The following is a 26,901-nucleotide window of genomic DNA, read 5'->3' on the forward strand; positions in this document are numbered from 1 at the left end:
CAAAGGTGAAAAATTTTTATGACGGGGAGAACGAAGATAAAATATCTATGTATAATGATCAAGTAGACAGAGATGAGTCATCTGAAGATTTAATTAACTGAAACAGGGCTAGCATAATAGATCACTTCCTGCAAATTCCAAAAGTCATTTGGACCAGAGGAGGGGTGGAATGCATAGCATCCTCTGAAACAAGAAAGTGAATAAGGGAATTCTTGTAAGATTTTCCTAAGTGTAAGTTTGGTTATTCCTTATTTGACTAGCTTTCATTGAGAAAAAAATTTTTAGACAAAATATCTCAAATATACAATCACATAGAATGCTATATGTACCTTACTTACTAATGTGTATCCTTTAGCACTGCCTTTCTATGTCTGTGAAGTTATATGTTTCTTTTCTGTTTCAGGATACCTGCTACTAAAGAGTAGGAACCATATTTACAATATTTAACTGCCTTAAGTAATGCTTCTCTATCTGCCATATGTATGCATCTCCCATATATATCCCATAGGAGGGAATGACTGTAGATGTTAGGAAAGCTCAGAAAAGGAAGCTTCATGGAGAAATGAGGTATTTAGTTTTGCTAGTGAGAAAATACAGCCACGGTCCAGTTTGGTGATAGACCAAAAGCTCATAACCCGGGGAGCTTGCGCTAGTGTGCGTGAAGTATGATTCTTTTGAGATGACACATTGCCTCTTAAAAGCTATAAAGTTCTTAGAAAAAAGCTCAGTAAATCACAAACAAACTGCATGTGACAAACTAGATGAACACAAGCAGCTCACCAAAAATGAGTGAATTAACCTAATTGCTAACAGTCTGATAAGTTGGAACAACTTTCTACCTAGAGAAAGTGCCAGACATGATCTGAACACAATCGGACAGGCATTTAAAAGGAACACTTCAAGTTAGAACCAAAGTGTACGTCACACGTTGGAAGTTCACTTTCTGACTTCTATAAATTTACTTCATTCTCTCCTGATAGGTCTTGGCCCACCATGTCAAACTCTGGCAGCTCGGGGTCGTTATCTATTTTATTTGTCTCTAGAGGGAAAAGCTCTCACCCAGAGCAGACATCTGTTTGCTCTTAGCGCTGTCGTTTCTTTCTGGACTTGCCAACTTCGTCAGTTTAAATGTAGCGTTTAAAATATTCCTTCAGTATGACAATCTAAGTTGGCTAGTGATAAAATACAATACTCTAAGCAAAGCCGGGCAAAAAATAATTCTTGAGAACAAGAAAGCAGGTCAAAATGGCATGGATAGACATGTCCCACTCAGAAAGAAATTGAAGCCGTGAGTTCTTGCAGTTTTGTTTAATAAATGTCTTGATGACAGGATCAATTATAAGTTAATAAAAAAGTGTTAAAGAGGAAATCCCTGATACTAAAAAAAGAATATACTCTTGTTGATTTAATGTAATTTGTCATTAAAAAGCCTCTGAAGACAGAATATCAAGCAAACACTAGTGACTTTTAAAAAGTGAACTCAGAAGTTAAATTTTCATATGAAACATTAAAATTACTTTTGAAAATTTATTCCTTCCTAGATTCAGTTTAAAAGTTAACCTAAAGCCAGTTTAAAGATATAATTTCGTGCATTTTACACAAGTTCTAATATATATTTGACAATTATTTGGGGAATAAAAATCATACAAGACAAAAAGAGACACCTGAAATCTATTTTTCTAAATGATAGAGATTTCTAACAGTCTGAAATCATTTAAGATGTCTCCATAGACAGAAGTAATAAACAGCTGTACTTAGTTGGTGCCCTATAGAGAGCTTGGAACTAAGTTTCTCTGTTTAAGGCTCTCGAGCTCACATCAGAAATGGCATGTTGTCCTCATGGAGATACGGACTCAATGGTTTGGTAAATACTTTTATGTAGACATTGACTCAAATAGAAGGTGACATTTGGAAGTCTCATAGTGGCAGCTTATTTTCAAATATTCTGAGTAGTAAAATAATGCTTATTTTGGGGCTGGCCCTGTGGCTGAATGGTTAAGTTCGTGCACTCCACTTTGGTGGCCTGGGGTTCACGGGTTCGGATCCTGGGTGCAGACCTACACACTACTCATCCAGCCATGCTGTGGTGTCATCCCACATAGAAGAACTAGAATGACTTACAATTAGGACACACAACTATGTACTGGGACTTTGGGGGAGGAAAAAACAGAAAAAAGAAAAAAAAAAGAGGGAGATTGGCAACAGATGTTAGCTCAGGGCCACTCTTCCTCACCAAAACAAAGCAACAAATATTTTTTTTTTAAATAATGCTTATTTTGAAACTAATTTTTAGTTTAAGATCTTCAAAGCCTCAAGCTACCCAATCAGAATTGTGTGTGTATGCATGTGTATGAGGGGGAGTGAATTTAAAGCAACAAATTAAACCTTCTTTCCTTTCTAGAGTAATACAGCTATCAATCATTGAAAACTTCCTTTGTGCCACTTTCAGGCATGTTTAAAATGAGAAAGACAGCTAGTGGGAATGAAACCTGAACTCACAGGGAAAGCATGGGCTTGCATAAGTGAAAAGGCTTTATTTAGGAAGGAAACAGGGAAAGGTCCAAAATGGATTGTTTATTTCCATTGTGCTGGAAAAAGCATTCAGATTCGGAATTCCAAATACCATCGGAAATGACTACCTTTAGGGTACTAACACATGAGGAAAAGGCCTAAATATCTAAAAATTCAATCCCATTGTCAGATGTGTAACAATAAACAATGAGAAGGTTAAAAATGACTATACTTTTCAAAGAACTGATTCTCTGCCATGACCAATAAATTAGATTACTCACTTTTAAACTACAGTTGTCTAATGTTGCAGGAACTGACCATTTATTTATAAAAAGAATACACCACTTATAACAGAGTAATGATGTCCTCTGGACTAGATTATTTGTATTATGTTCATGCTTCCTGAGTATAGATATATGATAATTTGAACATTACCATATTTTTTTGGAGTTCTTTAGTACTTTGATTTAAAAAAAAAAAAAAGCTTTCAACTTCCGTAGATCATGGCTTTCTCCATGCCTTCAGTTTTCAGGAGTGTATGTCTGGTACCTTATGCAGTCTCCCTGGACTCTTGTGGGCTATCTTTGAAAAAGAATATCTTCCGACATTCTCTCACATAACTTCCCGGCCTCCTTAAAAAGACAACCACCAGATTCACATTCAGAGCAAAGCTACTGGAATTTTAATGTACCAATTTAAAGCCGCTGCCCCCTCCCCCACCTCAAACCATCTTCCACTGCTGCTCACTCACGTGGGGCTTCCCACTTCCCCTTCTCAAGGGTGAAATTCATATCACTGAGCAATTAGAAACAAATGTCCTATTTAAAATGAAGCTGCTCGTTTGAGGTAACATTAAAACTAAACGTTAGATTGTAATCAGTTATTCAATGAAAAGTATGAATAGCAGGCCTTCAAATCTCACCCTCTTTTAGGGGAGAATGAGGCAAAAAGGAAATTTTAAATAACTGGACCAGAGAGGAGAAACCACTGCATAAATGGGAGACCAAGACAGAAGACAAACTTTCTAGACTTCACAACTCCACCCTGAATTGGCTCTGCTGGGCTTCTAATCCCAGGGAGAAAAATAGAAAAGGTTAATGGTACACTTCTGCCTTGAAGCTGCAAAATCTGACAAAAAATACTCTTTTCAAAGGATTTATACTTTTAGAGGAAGGTAGGATCTGAACAAAGGGACCCCATTTGTCCGATGTGATAGTCAAGGTTGTCAGTCTATACTTGGCCTGCCTGTATCTTTACATCCTAATCTTCGAAATTCACAAGTCATCCCTACTAAGCCCTCGTGTGTCTGCTCAGCCCTCGCCTACGTGTTCTGCCTCCGGTGGACCTGGTTACTGGGGGCTGGAGGGAATAGTGGGAGTGCATTCAATGGTTCTCACACATGGCCTTCCAGCCTTCTTCCTGTGAGTCTAGCTCTGGTCCTGTTGACTCTGAAGTCCCAGGCCTAGAACCCTCTTTTGAGTCTAGCTTTTGTCATTGTCTAGTTCTTACCCATGTACCTGTCCCCTGACTTTCACAGTTCCGCAGCAGTTCCCTGAAAACTGCTGGCTTGTCTCCTGACACTGGTGCCTACTCATTTAGACTCTCTTTTATCTCATGTTCCAACCACGAATGACTTGATATTCTGAGACTCAGCTCTCATTGCAAGAATCTCCCAATCTTGTATTTGCTTTCTGGACTCTGGCTCCATGGATCCCTCTACTTAGCTGCTTCTTTCTTCCTCCGTCTTCTAATTTCCATCAGATTCAGGGGTCTGGCCAGGACCACACTGTTATCATTTGGGAAATTTTGACACCCTATCTTATTCAGGGAAAAATGTAAGCCAATGGGTTTGCTTATAGTTGATTGTTAAACTTCTACTATTTTATACACATACTATAGTTGGCCCTAAGTCAGTAAATCAAAAGTCTTTGACAAAGATGATAGAAAAGTCAAGTCTTAAATGATTCGATAGTATCATTTTGCAGAGCTTGGGTGCAACAGGTTTATATATGTTTAATATGTTTTCAGTTTAGCTCTAGGTCATTGGCTTCAGCCATGTTTTCTGTCAGGAGAAAAGGAAACTATCATTTATTACAGCATTTACTCACATTGTCAGCAAATAAAAGCTGTCTGATTGGCTCTTACTAGATAAATCATAAGGTCTTATTAGGAGCAGCCTGCTTGCAATGATGTGAAGAGGGAGAGGGGAGCGGAGCCAAATACTGCACAAGTTGTAAACACTTGTCTCGGTGAAGATCTAGGCGCAGAGTCAGCGGAAAAAGAAAGAGAAGCAAAAATCCATGGACTGCAAAAAGGGTGTTTTGTATGCGTGTAGGGGGCATATTTTTAAACAATTGTTAGGAAAAGTTAATTCATGATACTAAGGGAATTTGTCAATGATTATTTGTCAGAAAATAAATTATGGCTCTCAATGGCTCATACATTCTTCTACAAGTATGAGTTTGGATTGGAGAGTCATCTGAATGAGAATATTAATTCATCTTAGCATGAAACAAAGCTGGGGATTTTCACATCTTCACAACAAACTCCCAAAGTTAAATAAACTCATAGATTCTTGATTACAATAAGTCAAAATTACAATGAATCAAAACTTGGAAGATATTCACATCAATTTCCTTGTGTAAGTGAATGTCTGATAAACAAAACCCTAAGGTTTGGTAACTTGAATGCATATTTATATGTTTAAAAAATTTCAAATATGAAGACCAACGATTAGGCTCTTCCAGTAAAATAACTTTAGTCATAGAATGAGGAACTACATTATACTGGGGTCTCTTTTTTATTAGCTAAGTTACTACTGATCAGTTATCCAAGAAAACTTACGTTTGTTAATACAGAGAGGCTAGGATACAAATTAAAATGTTAAGTAAAAAATTCCATTGAAAAAGTTAAAAAAAAAGCAACAATTTCGTTGATTTGTAATCCAGCTGATTTCTATCTGAATTTATGTTTCCAAATTTCATCATTAAAAAAATTGTCTTTTTTAGTACTAATCTTTAATATTTAGGGCAAGAAGAAACAGGAAAATAATAGAATGGAATTTTGGGAACGACTGTATCCAAATTTCTTGTTTCTAGTTCAATGTCTATAATAAATAAGTTTCATCAAACTTTTTCATGAGAAAAGTCCTCGTTTTTTTTGATGGGAGATTATATTCCTTATTGGGAAAATAAAATCTGTTTTAATGAAGCATTGGTTCTTGATAAACTGGTGAATCTCAAATTGATGCAAAGAAACTGATTGTGAAGGTAAGCAGTACTTGTGCAAACACTACTGGATAAAATAATTTAGCAATTGATACTCTTTATCTTCACTAGGAGATGAAAAGGGCAAACACAGGACATGCTTTTCCTACATCCTTTTTCCTACAATTAGTCCATGTCAAATTTGAAATTAGGTCTGTCTTCCCAAATTTAAATCCCTTGGAAACTTAATAAGTGTTCTAGCCTTTACAGTTTTTTTAAAGAAAAACCTTTATTTCAAAGTAGAATGTCAATATACAGTTGAAATTTTCTAATTCCTTAAGACACTATAACATTTTAACCAATGTATGTGATCAGTGTCATCTTTATTTTAAAGTTCTAAAAATTTAAGAAACTACTTTTCTAATTAGGTAGATGAATTCTAAAGCTCTGACTGAATTACTGCTGTTCTATGGTCAGTAGGGTAATCTAGATGCAAAATTTATCACTCAGTGATTGTCAACATCTTGTCATTTAGGCAACAATCCCCAAGAGTTAATTTAAACTCAATCCAATTAGAATTTGATAGATAATGTAAATGATAATAAGACATAATATAGAAGACATTTTAAATCTTGAATTGCACTTTCATTATATGGACATTAAAAAGGATAGGTATGGGGCTGGCTGTGGCCTAGTGGTTAAGTTTGCCACACTCTGCTTTGGCAGCCTGGGTTTGCTTCCTGGGTGCGGTTCCTGGGTGCGGACCTACACCACTTGTCAGCAGCCATGCTGTGGTGGCATCCCACATACAAAATAGAGGAAGATTGGCACAGATATTTGTTCAGGGCCAATCTTCCTTAGCAAAAAAAAAAAAAGGCGGGAGGATAGGTACATTATATACAATTTTTCTTTCCATTTTTAGATATATACAACATCAACAATCTATAGATCTGAATATATGTTTTAAAAGGATTATTTTAAATTGCTGAAATTTGGAATATTTGATTTAAATACCTTTCTTCATCAGTGTATATTTTAAAATTAATATCTAAAGAAAGCACTGTAATATGTGCATTAGATTCAGAAAATATGATTCAGTCCTTGCCCTTGAGTATTTAACACTAACGTAGAAAACCCACAACCAAACCTGGAACACATCCTCTGAGAGATCCAAGTCAAGCACTATGTATATTGTATAATTTCTGTGACTTTGCACAGAACTTGGGGTAGAGCAGGTCATTAAATATTTGTTCGTTTAATTAATGAGCAGTGAGGGAAAGTTTTATTTAGCAGAGGATTTTAAATGCCAGCATGACTTTAAATATGATATTTTGAGCAATAGGGAACCATTTTATCTGGTGAATTGTAATATAAACACAGTATTTAAAGAAAATTGCTTCCTACTTAAAGCTGCTTCCTAGGGCAACAGCTAAAGTAATTTTCATCTCTATTTCTTACTGCCTTATTTAATTCTATTGATTCTCCCTCCAGAATTCCTCTCAATTCTATTCACTTTTCTCAATTCTCATTGCTCTACTCTAGTTCATGCCAATATCACATCTAAGCAGGACAACAGAGACCGTGTCAAAGCCAGATGGCTTGGATTTTAATTCTGGCTTGATCACCTACTAGCTATCTGACCTTGAATGTATCACCACACCTCAGTTTACTCATCTATGAAGGGGGGCTAGTACCTACCTCATAGTTTTCTTCTGAGGGTTAAATGTGTTAATAAATGCAAAGCCCTTGGAACAGTGACTGGCTCATAGTAAATCTACATTAAGCACCAGTAAGGATGTTTATTGTGATCATTATTATTACTACTACTACTACTATAACCCATTAGCCTTCCAACTAGTCTAACAGCCCCTAGGTTTGCTCCCTTCTAATCCACCTTCTATAATGCTGCCAGAGTAATCTTTCTAAAATGCCCTGCCTCAAACCTTCTAAAGGCTCCCCTTTGCCCTCAAAGTGTAAACTCCTAAACATGCTTAGTAGGCCTTTCATTTCAGGCAGCTCCCACCCTCCTGCCGCTAAACCCTAAGCCTTATTCTTATCCTTATGCCCTGATTGCAGTCATACCGAGATTTTTTCTGTTATTCAGATGTGCCAAGCTCCATGTTCCCTCTATGCCTTTGAAGGTAGTTTCCTCTGACTTCAATATTCTCTCTCTCCTCATCTCCTGTAGTCTCCACTTGTCCGACTCCTACTCACCCCCCTCATATTGAACATCATTACTCCAGGCAGCCTACCTTGACTCCTTAGCCTAGGTTGGGGCTCTTGTTTCATCATATTATTATAACTTGTTGCTTAATAATCTGTCTCCTCTATTAGATTGTACACTATCTCACTTAGATTATTTCCATAGGACCAACCACAGAGACTGACACATACTAAGTGTTTGAGAATACCTTTTGTGTGAATGAATGCATGCATGAACAAATGAGTGAATAATTTGACAATTTTTCATAGGCATCAAGGTTCACTCTTTTTTTAATTTTTAACAGTTGAGGTTTTTTGTTTTATTTTTTGCTGGTAAAGATTTGCCCTGAGCTAACAGCTGCTGTCAATCTTCCTCTCTCTCTTTTTCTTCTCCCCAAAGCCCCAGTACATTGTTGTATATTCTAGGTGTAAGTCCTTCTGGTTCTTCTATGTGAGCTATTGCCATAGCATGGCTACTGACACACAAGTGGTGTGGGTCTGCACCCAGCAACTGAACCCAGGCCGCTGAAGTGGAGTGCACCAAACTCTAACCACTAAGCCATCAGGGCAGGCTCCAAAGTTCATTCTTGATCTAAATTGTAAGTACCTCTGTAGCCTGAGCTTCTGGAGCTCTCTCCATCTTGCTTTATCCCTTAGAAATGGGAAATTACTTCTATGTCCCTAAATACAGTACATTGTTTCATGCATCTATGAATGTGTTCATGCTATTCCTTCTGCCTCAGGTGTTCTTCTCCATTAGGTACATGTGGCAAGGTCCTGTGCATCCATTAGTGAACAGCTCCAAGGCCAACTCTTCTGTGAAGCCCTGGCTGCAATTCCCTTCCACAGAGCTACCCATCCCTCCTCTGAGCTATACTTTGACTTTATGCATGCTCCTTTGATTTCACTGTACCACACATTTTTATATATACATCCTGATTAGACTGTGTGAACCTTGAGGGAAGGATCCAAGCCTTAGTATTCTTTGTTTCATAGAGCTCACAGAGTACCTGGCACTCATTAGTATTTCAACAAGCAGGAGTTGAATCAGAAGTTGAATGTTATAGAAGCCAACAGAGGTGACGATTAAGGAGATGCTGGTGTGTAGTGCAAGATATGAAGGAATAATCTAGAGACATAGGAAATCATGTGGAGAGTTGTATTATGTGGAAAAAAATACTGCTAACCTCAGATGTAGGGGAATTAAGAGAGAAGAGACTACATATATGAGAAGCAAGTGGAAGACATAACAGTCATTTTGGTTAATCATAGAACATCTGCATAGTAAGAATTGCTTTATTATTAGTAACAAGTCTAATATCTGAATATCTAATAACAAATGTATGTTGTATGATGACATTTTCTCTCTCTGGGCTCTAACCCTTATGTGAAAACACCCATTAGCATTGTTTTGAATATTGACATGTGAAGATTGTGAGCCACAGTTTTGATTGACCTGAACTGACTGCCATGAAATTGAATCATTTTCTCTAATATTGTGAATTGGATCCTATAGCATGGCTATTATGGAAGACAATCCTTAAAACTGAACTTATTGAAAAGCGATGCTTATGTCATGAAAGAATGGCATTAGGCAGACGTTTAAAATGTCAGTTGCTATCTATAATTCAAAAGAACGAGCATGAAGTTTTAGGAAAATATAAATGAAATTAAATGTGAGCCATTTAACCCGAAGTACCCTCCTCACACATCCAATTCACATGTTTGGCAAATGTGCTGGACTCAAAACCTTGAACTCAAGCACATTGCAAAAGCATATGTATATGGTTTATTAAAAAACAGCTACCGATGTACTGGACAAGCTCTAAAATTGATTCTGTAAACAGAACAAGTGGAGAGCAACATGGTGGGTAGATGTGTGCTTAAGATCATGGGCTCTGGAGTCAAACTTTGAGTTCAAAGCTCGTTCCACCCCTTATTCCTGTAGGACTTTGGGCAAGTTACTTCATCTGTTTTATCACCCGTGAAACTAGAGAAAATAGTAATACCAAACTCAGAGAATTAATTGTGAACTTTAAATAAGATAAGGCTTTGAACAGTGTCCAACACGTTGTAAGGGCTCAATAAATATTTGCTGTTGTTATTATTATTAATTCTATTTAATGGAACTTTAAGAACAATACAATCAGGTCAGAATACAGACCAAATTTGTTACAATTATTATTATTAAGAAGAACTGTTATTTATTTTCTACTCTGTGCTAGATACTGAGCAAGATGCTCTAGGTGAGCATTTTCATTTACCTCCACAGTGATACTGTGTATGAGTACTATTAATCCTATTTTATAAAAGAGGCGATTAAGACCCAGGGACATTGTAAAACTTCTCAAGATCACACAGCTAGTCATTGCACAGCCAGATTTGGAACACAGGTACGTTGGACTCCTACATCAGAACTTTTTGCATACTTTTCTATGCTGCAATTTAGAGTCGGACAGAAGGGAAAGTTGAGGAAATGAACCTTTATTGAGAACATGTTAATTGCAGGATTGTATACTTTCCCTTAATTTGTGGTGCTTCTCAATTTTTAATCAAACTAATTTTCTAACCTGAGAAAGGACTTAGGAGAAAAGGGTCTACCATGTGTGGTTTCCCTAAAATAGCCCTAGGTTCCCCAAAGAAATAATTGACGTTTGTGCAAAAGTTGATATGATACTTGTAGTTCATTGTTGGATGACTTTATGAAAGTCTGGGGCTCAGGATCTTTGCACAGCAAACTTCTTTTAGGCCAGAAAACTTCTCCCTCTGTTCCATGAGGCCACGAATGATGAACAACTGAGGAGGGGGAGGGAGGCATGTAAACTGGAATAAAGTGAAACAAGGCAACGTCCAGAAGATAAAGAGATAAAGTGAAGAAATTTCTGGAAGATCAGAGGTCAAGGCAGAGTCTTATTAGATTCTAATCCATGACTCTAAATTGATATTATTTTCAAGGAAGCATAGAGCTAAGCCCTCAATAGAAGTTCTATGCTGAAAATACTTGTTTCTAAAACATCAACTGATATACCAAGGTCCCATCAGAGTTTCTGAGCTTTGACTTCCATCAGTGCTCCAGCAGTGTCAGAACTTTTTGTGGCTATGGTTCTCATGGCTGATCAACTTGAATTTAATGTCTCTGGTTTGGGAAACGTGATATCTGACCATCTCTCCTCACCTCCTACTCGAAAACCCCCTTCATTCCCACTCCATTCCTCTTCTTTGTTTTGCCAATCAACTTTGTTTTGCCAGTTTCCAATGTTTCTGCAAGACGGCCCCCCAGTTTGTTCACGTGTGTGTTTGTGTTCACTTCCTTTTTTCTCTTCTCCATGAGTTGCCACAACTATAACTCCCCTGGGCAGATACAAAATCCGCAAGGTTGCAAAACAGAGCTTTGATCCTTGGAAAGAAATGGAGTGTGCTCCACGCATCAGACAGAGAGGTGAGAGACCAATCTAAAACAAATAGGAAAATAATAATCGAAATAAATTGTAAGAGCAACTAAGAGCCTATTAAATATCCAGTCCTGTGCAGAGTGCTTCATATTACCTCATTTAATCCTTACTTTCTTTGAAATTGGCACTCACATTTTCCCCATTTTACAAATCAATAAACTGAAGCTTAGGATGGTTAAGTACAGGGTCGAGGAATCTCCAGGGTTTGATACTGGGATAGTGGTTACCGTTCAGAGCAGTGACTGGAGGGAGTGGTGCATGGAGACCTGCTGGGGGCTGGTTGTGTCTTCTATTTTGATCTGGGTGTTGGTTACACAGAGGTGTTCACTCTGTGAAATTTCGTCAAGCTTTGTATGCCTTCTAGGTATATTACTCTTCAGTGAATGTTTAATTTTGACAAACTCTACTGATAATCTTAAAAATAACTAGTTCAAGGTCTCAGTGGAAGAGCCAAAATAGAATGCAGATCTTTCTATCTCCAGAACCCAAACAACTGAACACACTGCCTTCCATTTGGGAGCCTCAGGGGACACTGGAGAAGGTAAAGAGCACGGGACTGAATCCCCTGCATAACTGGGGTTTTGCTGTGTGAATCATATCAGGGAAAGGCACTCATCCCTGATACAGTGGAACAGTTAGGCAAACAGTCACTGCAGGGGAACATTTATTGTGGATTTGGGAAAAGAGGATGTAGAAACTGAGATGGCCTCCACAGTTGCTGCAGCAGGAACCAAGACTTGGTTTCCAGGGGCTTCAAAGGCTGTTAAAGAGTAATGACTTGGCACCCAAAATTGAGTTCAGGTTTTCTCCTATCCTAAATCTGGGTCTCATGTGCTAAATTGGACTATAATTCTGTGACCCTGCGCTGGACAATAGAGTAGAAATGAGGCTTTGAATCTTTAGTTCTGAGTTAAGGTCCCCTCCTCCAGCCCTCCTCCCAGAAAAAGAAGAAAAAGAAAAAGTGAACAAAATCTAAGACGAAGGTGGAGTAGAAAAAAATAGGTAAGAGAATCTTCAAAGGGCTGGTCAGAGAAGTGAAGACTTATAGGGTACAGTAGACCTGAAACCACAGAAAACAAACAGCATGAGAAGGCTTTGGTGTTTTATTGGAGGCAAAGTTTGGAGAGATTTCTCAGGTGCTATGATTTTATCCTTAGTGGGCAGCAAACTGTCGGGCAGCAGTGGGTTTGGGCTACTCCAAGGCGACACCTCATATGAGGTGCCCTTCCTCTAAGTATTGAAGGACTGTGTATGTGCTGCTTTCTTGCGGAGAAAAAGTAGGTCATGGAAATTACATTTTTGGTTTCCTAAAATTCCTAATAAGATGTCTTTACAAATTCTTTATGTGCGGCCACAGTGACATAAAGCACACTGGTTCCAATGAATCCTTTTACAAAGTATCTGACACCTACGCACAGCTCTGTTTTCACGCTGAACAAACACAGGAAAATATGGGAGCTCCACTAGTCCCTTTCCCATAGATATTTTCCAAGTTTCATAGATAAATGACCTCCATATTTTGTCTGCTGAAATATTTATTTCAATGTCACTCTGAGTTTGGCAGGTCTCAGCTCAACCAGGTCATGCTTTTCCTTCCCTTCTGCAAAACTTGCATAAAACGTCACGTCAGAGAAGGCCAACGTGCTGGGGGATCTCGGCAGCACTTCCTTCTACTTTTGTGACCTGAAATGCTCCGTGGCAGACTGCACAGAGCTCTTCTTCTCCCCTTTGCCTTAGACACGTAGGAGGGGCTGATATCACTTAAATTTTCTACCTAAAGGGAGAGGCCCCGTCTCTTCGGAGATGACATATTGAGACTCAGTCTAGGAAGTTAACATAAACCACACATGAGTGACTGAAACTCTGAAATTCATGCTGATGGAAAAAAAGGGAAGACAAAAGTCAGAATTATTGTTCATTACCAAATACAATGAGAACAGGAAGGAATAGAGAGGAATTGCAAAAAAATTAACTAAATCTAAAAGCTGGTTTTGTGAAAGGCATAATGAGAGATTATGCATGTGGCAAAATGGCAATAATGATCTGCCCCTTAAAGCGTAGTCATAAGGGTGAGAAAAGTTGTATGTAACACACCCAGTGAGTGTTAATATATGCTAGACAAGATGCTAAGGATTGTAGTTGTGTTATTTACTTCTACTATCTTTTATTCCTCACAGCCACCTAGATGTTAGAGACTCAAGCCCATTTTACAGATAAAAAAGTTGACGCAAAGGGAAGTTTAAGATTCTTCCCCACAGTAAGATAGCTGCTCATTCTAAGTCAGGATTTGAACCCAGGCATTCTAGCTCCAGAGATCATGGTATTGATCACTGGTTTTCAGAACTGGTCTCAGTGTACAGAGGAATCCCGAGCAAGGTCTTGACTGGTGGGATTTGACCAGGTGGGGGCAGCAGGAGATGTCCAATGAGTGCTCTTTCTAACATGCAGCTCTACTTATCTTCTTTTCCTGCATAAAACGCAGTAAGAGTCAAGTCCAAACTTCCTTGTGAATGCACTAAATCCCTTCCTGGTGTGGGCTCTGCCTCTCTCTCTAACTCATGCTGTTGCTTTGTATCCTTTGCTATTGTTTTATTTTTGTGTTTTTGTATGTGTGTGTGAGGAAGATTGTCCCTGAGCTAACATCTGTGCCAATCTTCCCCTATTTTGTATGTGGCATTCCACCACAGCATGGCTTGATGAACGGTGCGTAGGTCCACACTAGGGACCCGAACCTGTGAACCCCGTGCAGCCAAAGCAGAGTGTGTGAACTTAACCATTACACCACTAGGCTGGCCCCTTATTTTTGTGTTTTTATTCTCTGTTTCTTTGATTTTGCCACACTCTGTTGTAGTTGCTTGTATACATGTCTGTCTGAAAGGCTAGAAGCTTGTGAGGGGAGAGTCCATATTGTTTTTTCTCTCTGTCACAGTCCCAGCACTAGGGAGTAATATTCAAAATATTAACAGAAGGCATAGACACTCACCAATCAGAATAGACATCTGAAGTAAACAACCAGTAGGAATCTGTCACTGTATAGCCACCCAGCTGGGTGCCAGAGCACTGGTGGATACTTGCTATTTGTGAATGAATGAATGATATTAAATCATAGCACTTGGCATTTTTGCCTTTTGTTTCATTCTTACTCTTGGCTCCAGTTTATGTCCTTTTTCTTCCTCACTTCTAAATTAAATATTCTGAAATATATTTTATGTATTCTTAAAAGTGGACTTAAATCCCTTCTGTGATAAGGATGGGAATAAATTAGTCCATAAAACTGTTATGAATATTAACAACCACTCAGAATGATCATTCCGAGGATCCCTGAAATCAGAACCGGCCTAAAGCATAGGCTGTGGTTTACAGTTCTTCCTTTTTCCAAGTATCACCCCTTCTGGCTGCTTTCGTGCCTCAAGTTCTAATTGTGAGATTTATTTCTTAGAATTAAAAGTTTGCCTTTCACAGATTAACTGCTAAGTTACACGTTATCCTGGAATGGGTAAATAGTGAAGAATTTAATTACTATTAGAACCTTAGCATTGATTAGTTTTATTGAGTTTCTCTCCACTTGATACTTTGAAAATAAAATAAAACAAAATTAAATTAATTAAAAAACCACCCAATGAAAATATTGTATTTTCACTGGAGTAAAGAGGGAGAGATTGATCTAAAGTTGTGTTCTAAATGCTGAGTACAAGACTTGACTGCACAAAACGTGCATGGGCTTGTATTTTACACATGGATTCCCATGCCTAGATGTTGAGTTTTTAGTAAGCTCCCACTTGATTTTAATGGGCAGCAGCTAGATTTGGGAACCATTGATGGAGCAGGGGCTCACGTGGCAAAGTTACATCTGGATAGGGAATCCTGGGTATCATCTGTGTGTTGAGGTCCTGAGACGAGAAGTCACATTAAACAAAATGAGGAAGAACATTAAAAGGATATGGCAGGGCACAAAAAAAAAAGTTTCCAGCTTCAGACATAAGGAAATGATTTGTTTAGATACAACATAGTCATCTTTTGAAGGCCAGAAAGTAACCTAGCCTCTGGAAGAAAATCTTTTCATCATGAAGATTGATGCAAAAGGTGTTTTTGGTGAAACAATTAACAAAAACACTCTAATGTCAAAGTATTCCAATTGATAGTTTGTGGCATAAATAAAATACATAAGACATTTCAAGTCCAAATAGCCAGTTTTCTTTTATCCTCTCCTTTTCAAGGTGCCATAAGTAATGACTTTTATGTTGATTAGCGCCAAAGTAATACATATTTTTCCATTAAAATTTTCCCCTATACCAAGGCAATGACAACTCATGTCATGACCTTAGCAAGCTATTTAACTTTCCTAACCTTCACTACCTTGATCTGTTGTGGGGGGAGGAGGAAGCAAAAGGGAATGGATGTTTCCAAATTTCCTCCTAACACTAATATTTTAAGATTGTTTTATGCATTGGTTGTACAAATGCATACAAAAGCTAAGCAAGCTGAATTTGGAGGTATGCACCAGTGGGAACAATTCTCTTCAGAATTAAAGGCAAACATTATGTTGACCTTAAATGAACTTAAACCAAGTTGGTAAATTCCATCACAACTCCCCTCCTGGACTTCCAGCTACTCATGTCAATGTTGATTTGTAGCTATAACGTTGGCCTTTATACAACTATTTTCCCAAACAAGCTTCCCAATTATGTATCATATGGTTTAGTTGTTACTAATCAAGGATGATTAAAGAAGTAATTTTTCAGTCTGAATATGTGTGAGTATGTGTGTTTGTACAAGGGGAAGGCATCACTCCCTTTGTGGAGGTACCCGTGGGCTCCAGTTTCACTCTGTGGCAGGTATATTCTACCATGCAGATGGAAGATTTTCAAAGCGCTCTTTCCTAAGAGTATGAGAGTAGCTATAAGAAATTTCCCTAGTCTTCTAAACTAGCAGGGACCTGTCTTCCAACCTCTGATTCTCATGTGCTCATGTAAATATTCATCAGCCCTTCGTGGTGGTGTCACAACAAATTCTGTCTGTCATAACTGTTCAATAGCAATTGTAACAGAGGTGACTCACTTTGTTGGCATATCCAAAAAAAGTTTCATTCAGGCTTTCACCTATTTTTAGTTTACCAAGATGAAATATCATCCATATTTGAAATTTCTTAAATGGTCTTTTTAATAACTGAATTTTCTGGGTTTCAAATGGGTAAGTCCCAGATATTTTATTTTGAGCCTTAGTTTTGAAACTAATTTTAAACACAGTATTTGTCTACTTTCCTAGTTTAGCAAATACAGTATAAGGAACAACTCTTGATCTATTAATGCTGGTTGTTAGAAGCATGTTATTGAATCTCTCTTTGACCACTGAGAATTTTCTCTAGATTTAGAGTAATCATTCAAATATTCATCCTAATTTTTCACAGTTATAGGTATAGAAGGTAGAAGGTATTAGAGAACCACTGAGAACATACTGCTTCATTTCTGATCCTTCTAACGTGGGTTACCAACCACAGCTGTCCATTAGGGTACTCCAGATCCTAGGGACCTGCTTCAATACTGCCCATATCTCCTCACCCCTACAATGACACCAGGACTCAGTTGCATATGATGATCAAAAGCTGCCAGGCACTTGGAAGAAGGTGCCTTCTGCAATCTCTCTTCTCTTAGGCTCTGTCATACTGTTCCACACTCCCCCCCCAGACTTATTTTCACCTTGCCCACATCCTTCCATTCTGTGCTATTTTAGGCCCTTCTTCCATTGGAAATCAACTTCTCTGTACTCTGCACCTCTCTGCAGAGTGTTCCAACCAGCTAATTGCCTTCTCTGAAGTCTGATTCTTTCCAGAGGGTATGCTTGCTTTGTAGCTCTCTTGAGATGCAGCTACTCTTCTAAAATGCCCCAAGAACCACATTCCTCTAGCTTGGAAGCACTGACTCCAGCCTCTGCCCTTTCAATCGCCCACCTGCTTGATACACTATTCAACTATTGTGAATCAGAGTCTTCACCGGCCCCTGCTGCCTCCTCATCATTCTGAACATTTATCACGGATTCTGACACCTGGATCACAATCCTCCCCTCTACCATAGCTGCAGCCATCATTGTGGGGAGGCCTAAACATCCCTTAGGACATTTTCTCTCTGTAACCTCATAGTTTCTTGGTGTGATCTGTTGCACAGAGAATTTCCTCCACCTCAGCAGTAACTCTCAGGGCCACTTGTTGAAACATATAATTAACTGGAACAGCTCCATCTCCAAAATCTCTGACTACAAGAACTGACAATTTAACCACAGCATTCTTTGCTTCTTGTGCTTTCACACAGCTTACTCTCATGATGCTTCTTCTGTCTGATCACATCTTGATCTCCAGTCCCTTTCTACAACCTCCCTTCCTACAAGCCCAAGAGATTCTTATTGATTTCATTTCCGTCTGCACCCCAGGGGCATCATTTCAACCACTTTCTTGAAAATGCCTTCCCTCCAAAGTTCTTTTGTCCTCCATACACTGTATCCTCCACTAAGGATCCCAGTATACTATCTCATCTTCAGAGTTGCTAAGCATTTCTGGAAACAGCTACACCACTGTGGAGTTTGGTGTTAATGAAAGTGGGTGGCCTCCAAGCTCAGATGTTTGGTAATAACCCTCAAGAATTCTGTTATTATTTTGCCATGATTAGTTCAGTCTCCCACTCACTTCCATAGCTATTCTGAACTTTCACCACTCTTTTTAAACTTACTACCTAGGCATTTTATGTTCTCATTCTCACTTTTAGCACATGACCTTCCACACAATTTTATAGACAAAATAGAAGCTTTACAAATGAATTCTCTTGATTTTACCCTTTGATACCACATATATTATCAAATGAGTCTGCATTAGATCCAGTTTCAGAATATGAAGTGTCTCATTTCATAATTAAAACCATTTTTTCACTTATATTTTGGGTCTAAAATGTTCCCATTTTTTCCAAGATCTTGATCCAGCCCTCAAACTCTTTTTTTTCAAGCTCTTCATTGACTGGTTCTCTGCAATACCTACGCATGCTTAAGTTTCTCTCATCGTAAAACAAACTCAACAAACAGAAAGCACCATTCCATTTGTTCTGAGCCTTCCAGCTATCACTGAATTTTTCTCTTTCCAATCATAATCAAACTTCTAAAAAATAAAACTGATATTTCACTTTCCCAACTTGTAGCCATTTTCAACCTGCTCAATGGACTCCTACCCACATCGTGTCGCTGAGGTTGTCCTTGACAAGTTGTTCCTGTTTGCCAAGGCCAAATGGCATTTTTCAATCCATAGTCTACTGTTTTCATTCACCGTTCCTTCATAGATTTCATCCCATACCTGTCTGGTTGCATCATCTTTAGACTCCTTCACACTTCTTCTCACTCTTTAAATGACAGAGATGTTCAGTGTTTAGCCCTTGGTCCCATTTGCTTCTTACTCCCAATTCTTGCAAGGTGATCTTTGTTCAGTGTCAATTAACTCCTATGCACTGATGACTTCCAAATTTATATTGCTAGCCCAGACAAGATTTGTGCAACTCATACTCATATATTCAGCTTCCTGTTGCACGTTTCTAACTGAATATTCCATGAACTTCAGGTATATAGCTGAAAAGTGAACTCCTTGTTCTTTTTTCCTCCGTCCCTCCCTAAGTAAGTGCATTCTTCTTCTCTTCTCATTCTGGGTGCTAAGTACCTCATCAGGGCTACCACCAGCCCAGATGGAACATTTGTGGGAAATAGAAGAATATGGCCCTTCTACTTTACTTTTATCTCTCAGAAAAAAGATGACTTAATAGTCAGATTTTGTTAAAATAAGACACTTTACTATTATTTACCAGAAATTTTTCTTAGTAAATGTACAAATCTGTGATGCCTGAAATTTGAATGTAGCTCTTTAGGGTTGAGCAGTGCCGAACTCTTCAGCTTAAATGGTGACCTGGCCACCACTCACCTGGTATTCTATACCAGATACCTGGGAGTATTCCTAGACTTCTTCGTGACTTCTAAATATGCAGTCAGTAAGAATGTCTTCCCATATTACCATCTAAACAAACGTACACTATGCCCCTTCTTCTGCGTGATCAGAACCATGGCCCCATTTCAAAGCCTTATCCTAGATCAGTACATCAGCCTCTTAACAGAAGCCTGGCTCCTTTCTAATTCACTCTCAACTTAGCCTCCAGAGTAATATCATGTGGCACACAAATATCATCATGACACTTAAAAACAAACGAAGTTGAGTATAATATACATTCCAAAAAGCAAACAAAATAAACAAACCCAAAAGTGAAGCTCAATTTTTTACAAAGTAAATACAAGTACTCACCATCCAGATCAAGAAATAGAACATTACCCATTCCCATATCACCCAACGCCCCTTCCCAATCACTCCCTCTCTCCAAAAATTACCACTAACCAGACTCACAGCATCACGAAACTGTTTTTGCCTGGTTTTGAATTGTCTGTAAGTGTTATTATTTGGTATGAGCTCTTTTGTGTCTTCCTCCTTTTATTCAGTGCTTTTTAGAGGTAGAGTTGCCAGATATAGGAAATAAAAATACATGACACCCAGTTAAGTTCACATTACTGATAATTCTTTTGTATAAGTGTGTCCCAAGGAATATTTAACTGGTCTATCTAATCGTATTTTTCATTTAACAATGTTTCTATAGTTAAGCAATATTTGACTGTATTTTATCTAGCAACTCTATTTTTAAGAGCCATCCATAGTTTTGCACATAGCAGTAGTTTATTCCTTTTTATTGTCATCTGATATTCCATTGTGAAATATACACATTTTATGTTTCTTTGTGCTCTTGAAGGACATTAGCATTGTTTCCACTTTTAGCTGTCATGACTAGTGCTCATGAGAACATTCTTGTGCATGTTGTTTGGTCACGTGTATAAATTTCTATTGGCTGTATTTCCAGGAGAACTGCCAGTTCAAAGGTTATGCAAACATTCAGCTTTAGTAGATACTGGCAAACAAATTTTCAAATGTTTAAAAACCAGTTTACATTCCCACCAATGGTGTAGAAGAGCTCCATTTGTTATAATCCTCTCCAATATAGTCCCTCCTTTTATTTTAGATATTCTTTTCCGTGTGTAGTGATATCTCATTATTGTTTGAATTTGTGTTTCCCTGATGGCAAATTTCTCTGATAGCATCTTTTATACTCCAATTGTAAAAATTATCATATCATACCGTACCAGCTTATTTGCCCCCCACTAAACTACATAATTTTAATCAAAGAATTGGTGACAGTACAGATTCTCACAAAATATGTGGTAAACAAAAGAATTAATGAATGGACCTGTGATGACCATGACATCCTTGAAAGAGTTTATTTTATTGTTAGTTGCCACTTTCTTTTACTCTAATTAATACATCAACAAATATTTATTGGGGGTCTACCATGTCCAGGTATTGTTCTAATTATGCTACCTTAGAACTTGAAACTATCAAAGCAAAAGTACATGTGGCTGAAATCTCTAACTCATAACTAACTATTCTAGGGACTAGATCTCTAAAATACTAAGAAGAAAAGACATGCTATTAAATACACACATCAAATAATGTGTAACTCTGATAGTGTGTACTTAGGAAGCTTAGCACAAGATTCATTGTAAGCCAGAAATAATGAACAGTCCACAAAAGTTCTAGATAGTAAGCTAAGAAAATGTTGACAGATATGCTCAAAGATGCATCCTAGGGAATTTTTTTAGCATTAAAAAAATACAAAATAATTGAAAGAATCCAAATGCTCAATAATTCTGAACTGGTTAAGTAAATAATGACAAATTCATATGATGAAATACTATTCGTTAAAATAGTGTTGTAGGAGGATATTGAAAGCTATGGTAATAACCATGGTCTATTGCCAAATGAAAATTAACTGACCTAGATAGGGCATTATGGTTTTTTTAGAAAAGACATATTTTGGAAAAGTATATGGAAAGAAAAAACCCGGAGGAACACAAATCATAAAAGATGTTTGCTCTAAGTGATGCAATTACGTAACTTTGATGTTCTTATTTGTGCTTTTCTGTTTTCCATCTTTTTATGACTAACACAAAAAATTGAATGATGTATGTTATATTTTAAAGGATTTTGGCAATTTACCAATGGCTAGAGCCTGAGTAGCTCTGAGGTCCAGGTAATCATTAAAATATTTTTCAGTGTGGGCAGTAATGCCCCTCTCTCTATGTGCCACAGCCCATCAAGTAGAAATTCTCTTGGCATCAGAATTCTGGTCTGAATCAATCATTGGTCTAATGCAATAGCGAAATACTCTACTCTTTTTATCTACTTACTACAATATAAACATACAGTAATAAAAGGTAAGACAAAATTTCCTTTCTTTATTCAACTTGATCTATGTTCTTAAGGTCTTATCCAAATACACAGCTTCCTTTGAAATGACCAAGTTCTTACATCAATGCTATATGATAACTAACAAAGGAAAAACTGACCATTGATGGAAAATGCAAATTACCTTTATATCTAACAAATTAGAAAAAAACTCTGTAAACTATCTCTTACCTGTTAATTACATGTAATAAGTCATTAAAAACTATAAAACAGCATTTCAAAGGCACTTACTGGCTGATCTAATCTAACTCAGTCTAACTACAAATGTCAGATTGATTACATTATTTCCTATGCTTCTCTGGCTCTCTCATGGCAACCATCATTCAAACAATCTGGCAAAGCTTTGTTACACACTACTTAGGGAAAAAATGCTGGTTCAGGATAGTTTCAGCTTTAATTGTGAAACATATTTTTCTGTCTATTGGGGAAAACAAATTGTTAAGGCAGCATAAGTTGTGGAAAGGATGTGGGCTTTTGAGACATATAAATCAAATTTGAATCCCAGCTCTGTGACCTTGGTCAGGTAGCTTAATGTCTCTGGACTTGAGTTTCTTCCTCCTGTACTCAGAATCATAATACCTACCTCACATAGTGTTGTGAGGCCTAGGGAGAATATATGAATAGCACCTACAAGTGCCTGCCACACAATGGATTCCTTCTCTTTGCCCCCACCGCTCCTGCTGTACCTCCTCCTTTCCATAGAGCTTAGGAACCAGAAGTAGGGACCAACAGCTGAAGTCATGAATTCATGTCTTTATTCAGCAAATATGTGTTGGACTTTTTGTATGCTCCAGGTATTTGTGCTAGGTTCTGGTATACAACAAAGTAAACAAGACATAGTCAAGAAAATTCTAGTTTCTTCACTTCTAGAAGTCTGTACAGATAGGAAAATAAGCGATAATAGAGCAGGAAGCAACATGAGGACAGACATGAAGGAACACCTAACTCAGGGACAGATATTATAGAGGAGGTGATGCCTGAGCTGAGCCTGAGGAGAGTGGAAGTGTGGAGACAAGAAATGATAAGATGACAGTGGGATACAAGGACATTCTATTTCTTGGCATGACATGAGAGGGAATCTGGCATGCTAAGAAAACTGTAAACGTTACATTGAGAGCATGGATTTCTTACGGCTGTTTGTGGTGCAACACATTTATAGGGGTTACTAGATTCCTTACTAAGGAATTTGAAAGCAAAGAAGAATTATTAAAGAGGTATGATAAAAGGTATACTTTAAAAAGTTCATCTTGGTAAGGAAATAGAGAATAAACTATAAAGTGAAAAGCTCGAGGTCAGGAAAGAGTTAGGGGGGTGTTTGAAATAATTCAGGCAAGAAATCATAAGGCTTAGAAACAGAGAGTGTTAGTCATTGGATGAAGATGAAAGGGCTGATAGAGAAATATCGAGGAATCAACGGTGTCCAGGACCCTATGATTGATTGGTTTGTGGTAGGTAAGGTGAAGGAAAGGGTTCCCGGCTTGAGCAGTAAAAAGGGTGTTCCTAAACTGGGAGGATTAATAAGGATCAAGAGGGAATACATAATCCTGCTGCCTTTGGAGACTCCCTTCTTGGGACTCCCCATCCATCCCCCTCCTTCTCATAAACTTCCAGGGCTCTCACAGAATCAGTGTGCATCACAGGTCCTAACAAATTTAGAGCGTGAAGAATATAGCAATTATAGGATCTAATCATACCAATATTTCAAGTTCTCCTAAAGTTACTAAATTTGAATCCAATGTCGTTTAAGCAGTAACTAATTTAAAAGTATTTCAGCATCAAAATTGGTAATGTCAACCTGGTATTATGCATATGGTTTTTTATTTACAGCAGTTCTGCTTATATGTGCAGCCACTTACCCTTGCTGAAGCCATCACGTAAACAAGGATGTCAGTTGTATGGAGATCAAACACAGGGGAAAATCAAGAAATTTATCTCTAATGCCTTTTCTTGTGAAAGAGAGATTTTCACTGAAAACAAGCAGCAAGACAAACGTCAGAAATTTTCTCAAAAATTATGAAATGTTTCTAAATGTGTGCAAAAAGGAGTCTCAAGAAGCCTGTCATGAAACTCTAATCACCAATGCATTGCTAATACGCCATAAACATAAATAAGATATATTCACTGGTTACTATATTGTTCTGCCTTTGGTAGACATAATTTTTAAGAATACATTAGTATAGAGATATTGTTTGCTATTAATTTTTGAAAATTTTGTCAGTAACAAAAGCCTTTGTTAATATTTTCTATGGGGAAATGAGATTCAACTGACATCATTTTTCTTTTTCTCATTGGCTTTTCAGAAGCTAATTCTGCTGTCTGAGAATTATCTGCGTCTTGCTAGCATGAAAAGGTATAAAGTTTGCTCGCTCTGCTAATACGTACCTACAAACCCGTATTCTTTTCCTCTGGCGATTTTCGGAGCATGAATTTTAGAGCACTTCTGGAAATAAAAAGAAACAAAACCTGTTCTACCAATGGTATCTGGCTTCCCAGATGTTTTTGCTCGTAGAGCTGGTTGGTAACTAGTAGAACGAGAAGCTGGAAAATTACTGCTACTTCAGTCTCCATATGCATCAGGCAAGTGTACCTGGAAATTATACAGCAAAATTTTAAAATCAGAATTTCTTCCTAGGAAATTTCCTTAAAATTACTCTTACTGCTGTCATCTGGATGAACCGAAATCTTAGAAAGAGAATCCTGTATTAGAGAATTTCAGATGGCAGCTGAATAAATGATTGAACTTTTTTTCATTGTGTAGTACTTTAATATCTTTCATTGTTTATACAGAAGATGGTGCTTGTGTGGTTTTCAATTCTGGCGTGTTTAGTGCTTTCTTAAATCAGCTGTAAAAAGTGAAACAACCAGATAATTAAACACAAAGATAGTAAGATAGGTATTTGGACTGTTCTTAAATATCATTTAAAACTCCATGCATAGTCGAACAGTGGAGGACAGTGTGATGATGCTTTAAGGTAAATAAGAAACAGCACATCATTTTCTCAGAAAGAGACTAGATTTCCTAGCCTTATCTGCTGCCTACTTCCTCAGTTCTTCTCCCTTTCACGACAGCCAATAACAAGGGTCCACAATTTATGAGCCTCTGAATTCCTACCCGGGGAGTGACTGTCTGCTGACCATGAAATTCCCGAAGCTAAAATTGTGTATAAAAAGCAATAGTTGAGTTTAGGAATGAGAGTTAGAACATAAAAAGAGTAGACTCACTTTCAATGAATGATTGTTTTTGTTTGTGTCATCCACTTAGCAGACAGAGATGAAATAGCCAGAACTTCCCTATTCTTAATGACAGTTTCTCTGTTGAATAAGGGCGCCACAGCGCGTCAGAGCATGGCCTCTGGATTCCTCTGGCCCGAGTTCAAATTTCTGCTCTATCATTTACTATGTCCATAACCTTGGGCAATTCGCTTTACTTTGCTAAGTTTCTGTTTTCTCTTTTATAAATAGTGGATAATTCAGTACTTATTTCTCAGGTTGCTGGAGGCGTTGAATGAAATGGAGCACACCAAGTGTTTAACACAGTACCTCCTATATTATAGTTAATCATTATGGGTGTAATAATAATATCATAATTATTGCCATATATAATTATGTTATCATTGTTATTATTGCTATTGCTACTGTTTGTTCACCTTGAAAAAAAATAAAAAACAAAGTCTACCCCACTTACATGAGCACTTCCCCTCCTAAAAACTCTAGAATCTATCACAAGACTAGGATCAGATAAGAGGCTAGTGAATGTCCATAGACATGCTAGAGTCTTTGGGTGCCTCTGAGCTCCCTTGAGCAGGCTGTGCACAGCACGACTCTACAAAGCAGGTTGGGTAAACTGCAAATTTGTGACCAAAAAATGCATAACGGTGTTGGTACAAACAAGCATTTAAATGTTGCCTTATCAAAATGTTACCCCTATTGGTCTTCAACTGAATTTTGAAAAACAGTGCTTTTAAATTTTTAGAGAAAAAATATAAGAATTGCTGGATTCAGCACCATTTAGCATCATTTTTAGTTTTAGGGTATAGAGGAGCCCTGAGATTATTTCCATCAACAGATGAAGTGCCTTCTAACATAGAGATGTCAGAGTCAATAGAAGGATGGAATTGCTAAAAATTTAAAGAAGGAGCATTGTCAATGGAAGTTATAGAAATTGAATAAAATTACCATGACAATAATGATTTAGCATTTAGATGGACTTTTTCTGCCCAATTGAGGTCTTCCTCCCTACCCTGCCTCACATTCTCCAATCCTGATAGATGTTTGCTCATGGCTTTCGTAGTACTGTGGCAGTAAGTGGAACAGCCCTACCCTACGCCTTATCTGCAGGAAGGAAACTGGGGGTAGCAATAGCTGAGCAAGAAACAAGTCGAACAGAGCTATAGCCAGTTCCACAGATAAGCCCAGGGCCAAGCCACATGTGCAAGATTGGCTACATAATATGTGGGGCCCAGAGTAAAATAAAAATGTGGGGCCCCTTGTTCAAAAATGGTTAAGAATTTCAAGGCAGTGACAGCCAAGCATTAACCCAAGCACCAGTCCCTTTTAAGTATGGAACCCTGAGCAACTGCTCAGGTTGTGTGCCTATGGGGCCAGCCCTGCACATATGTTCTTTCTTCCCCTCAACATAGTCCTATCCATACAGGAGCCACCTCTGCTGGTCCAGCCTTTAGCATGTTCGTGGAAGTTTACCTTAATCCAAAACCAAGTAAATGTCAGGCTTTAATGCCAGATAAATGATGCAGATAATGGTTTAGGATTAAATAATCCTTCTTTTCTTAAACCTCAAAGACAAGACCTTTAGTCAACTGTCATCCTTCATTGTCTAAAACCTTGACACAGTTTATAACACATGTGAATGTACATCAAAGAATCACCCTCAGGAGTTACTTACTTCAGCATGCAATGGAAAAATATAAATGGAAATATCTGTCCAGAGGCCAAAAGTTCAATAAGGAAACCACGAGCTTCACATACGATACTTTAATTTGATTCAATTATCTTAAAGATCTTTAGAGTAGTTAAGCATTGTTCTTTTAAAGGCTACAGTATAGTGAGTTATACAAGTAAAACTGGCAAATCTCTTGACATTCTTAATATTTTTGAGTCACATGCCCGTTTGACAACCTGATGAAAGCCATAAAACTCATGCTAG

At 37.8% G+C, this 26,901-nt stretch overlaps 1 long non-coding RNA gene across 2 annotated transcripts in view; it reads right to left on the minus strand.

Annotated features, from left to right (window-relative positions):
- Positions 1-26,901, minus strand: part of LOC123283902 (uncharacterized) — a 72,497-nt gene that overhangs the window by 17,283 nt on the left and 28,313 nt on the right. The window contains exons 4-5 of one of the 2 annotated variants that reach the window (XR_006524671.2): positions 24,120-24,177; positions 23,594-23,704 (exon numbers count right to left, since the gene is read on the minus strand). This is a non-coding gene — a long non-coding RNA (uncharacterized lncRNA). Of the gene's footprint in view, positions 1-23,593; positions 23,705-24,119; positions 24,325-26,901 lie in introns of both variants that reach the window. The other variant, XR_011503303.1, reaches the window with a different exon arrangement.

Source organism: Equus asinus, chromosome 1 (genome assembly GCF_041296235.1).
Source record: "Equus asinus isolate D_3611 breed Donkey chromosome 1, EquAss-T2T_v2, whole genome shotgun sequence".
Taxonomy (NCBI): Eukaryota; Metazoa; Chordata; class Mammalia; order Perissodactyla; family Equidae; genus Equus; species Equus asinus.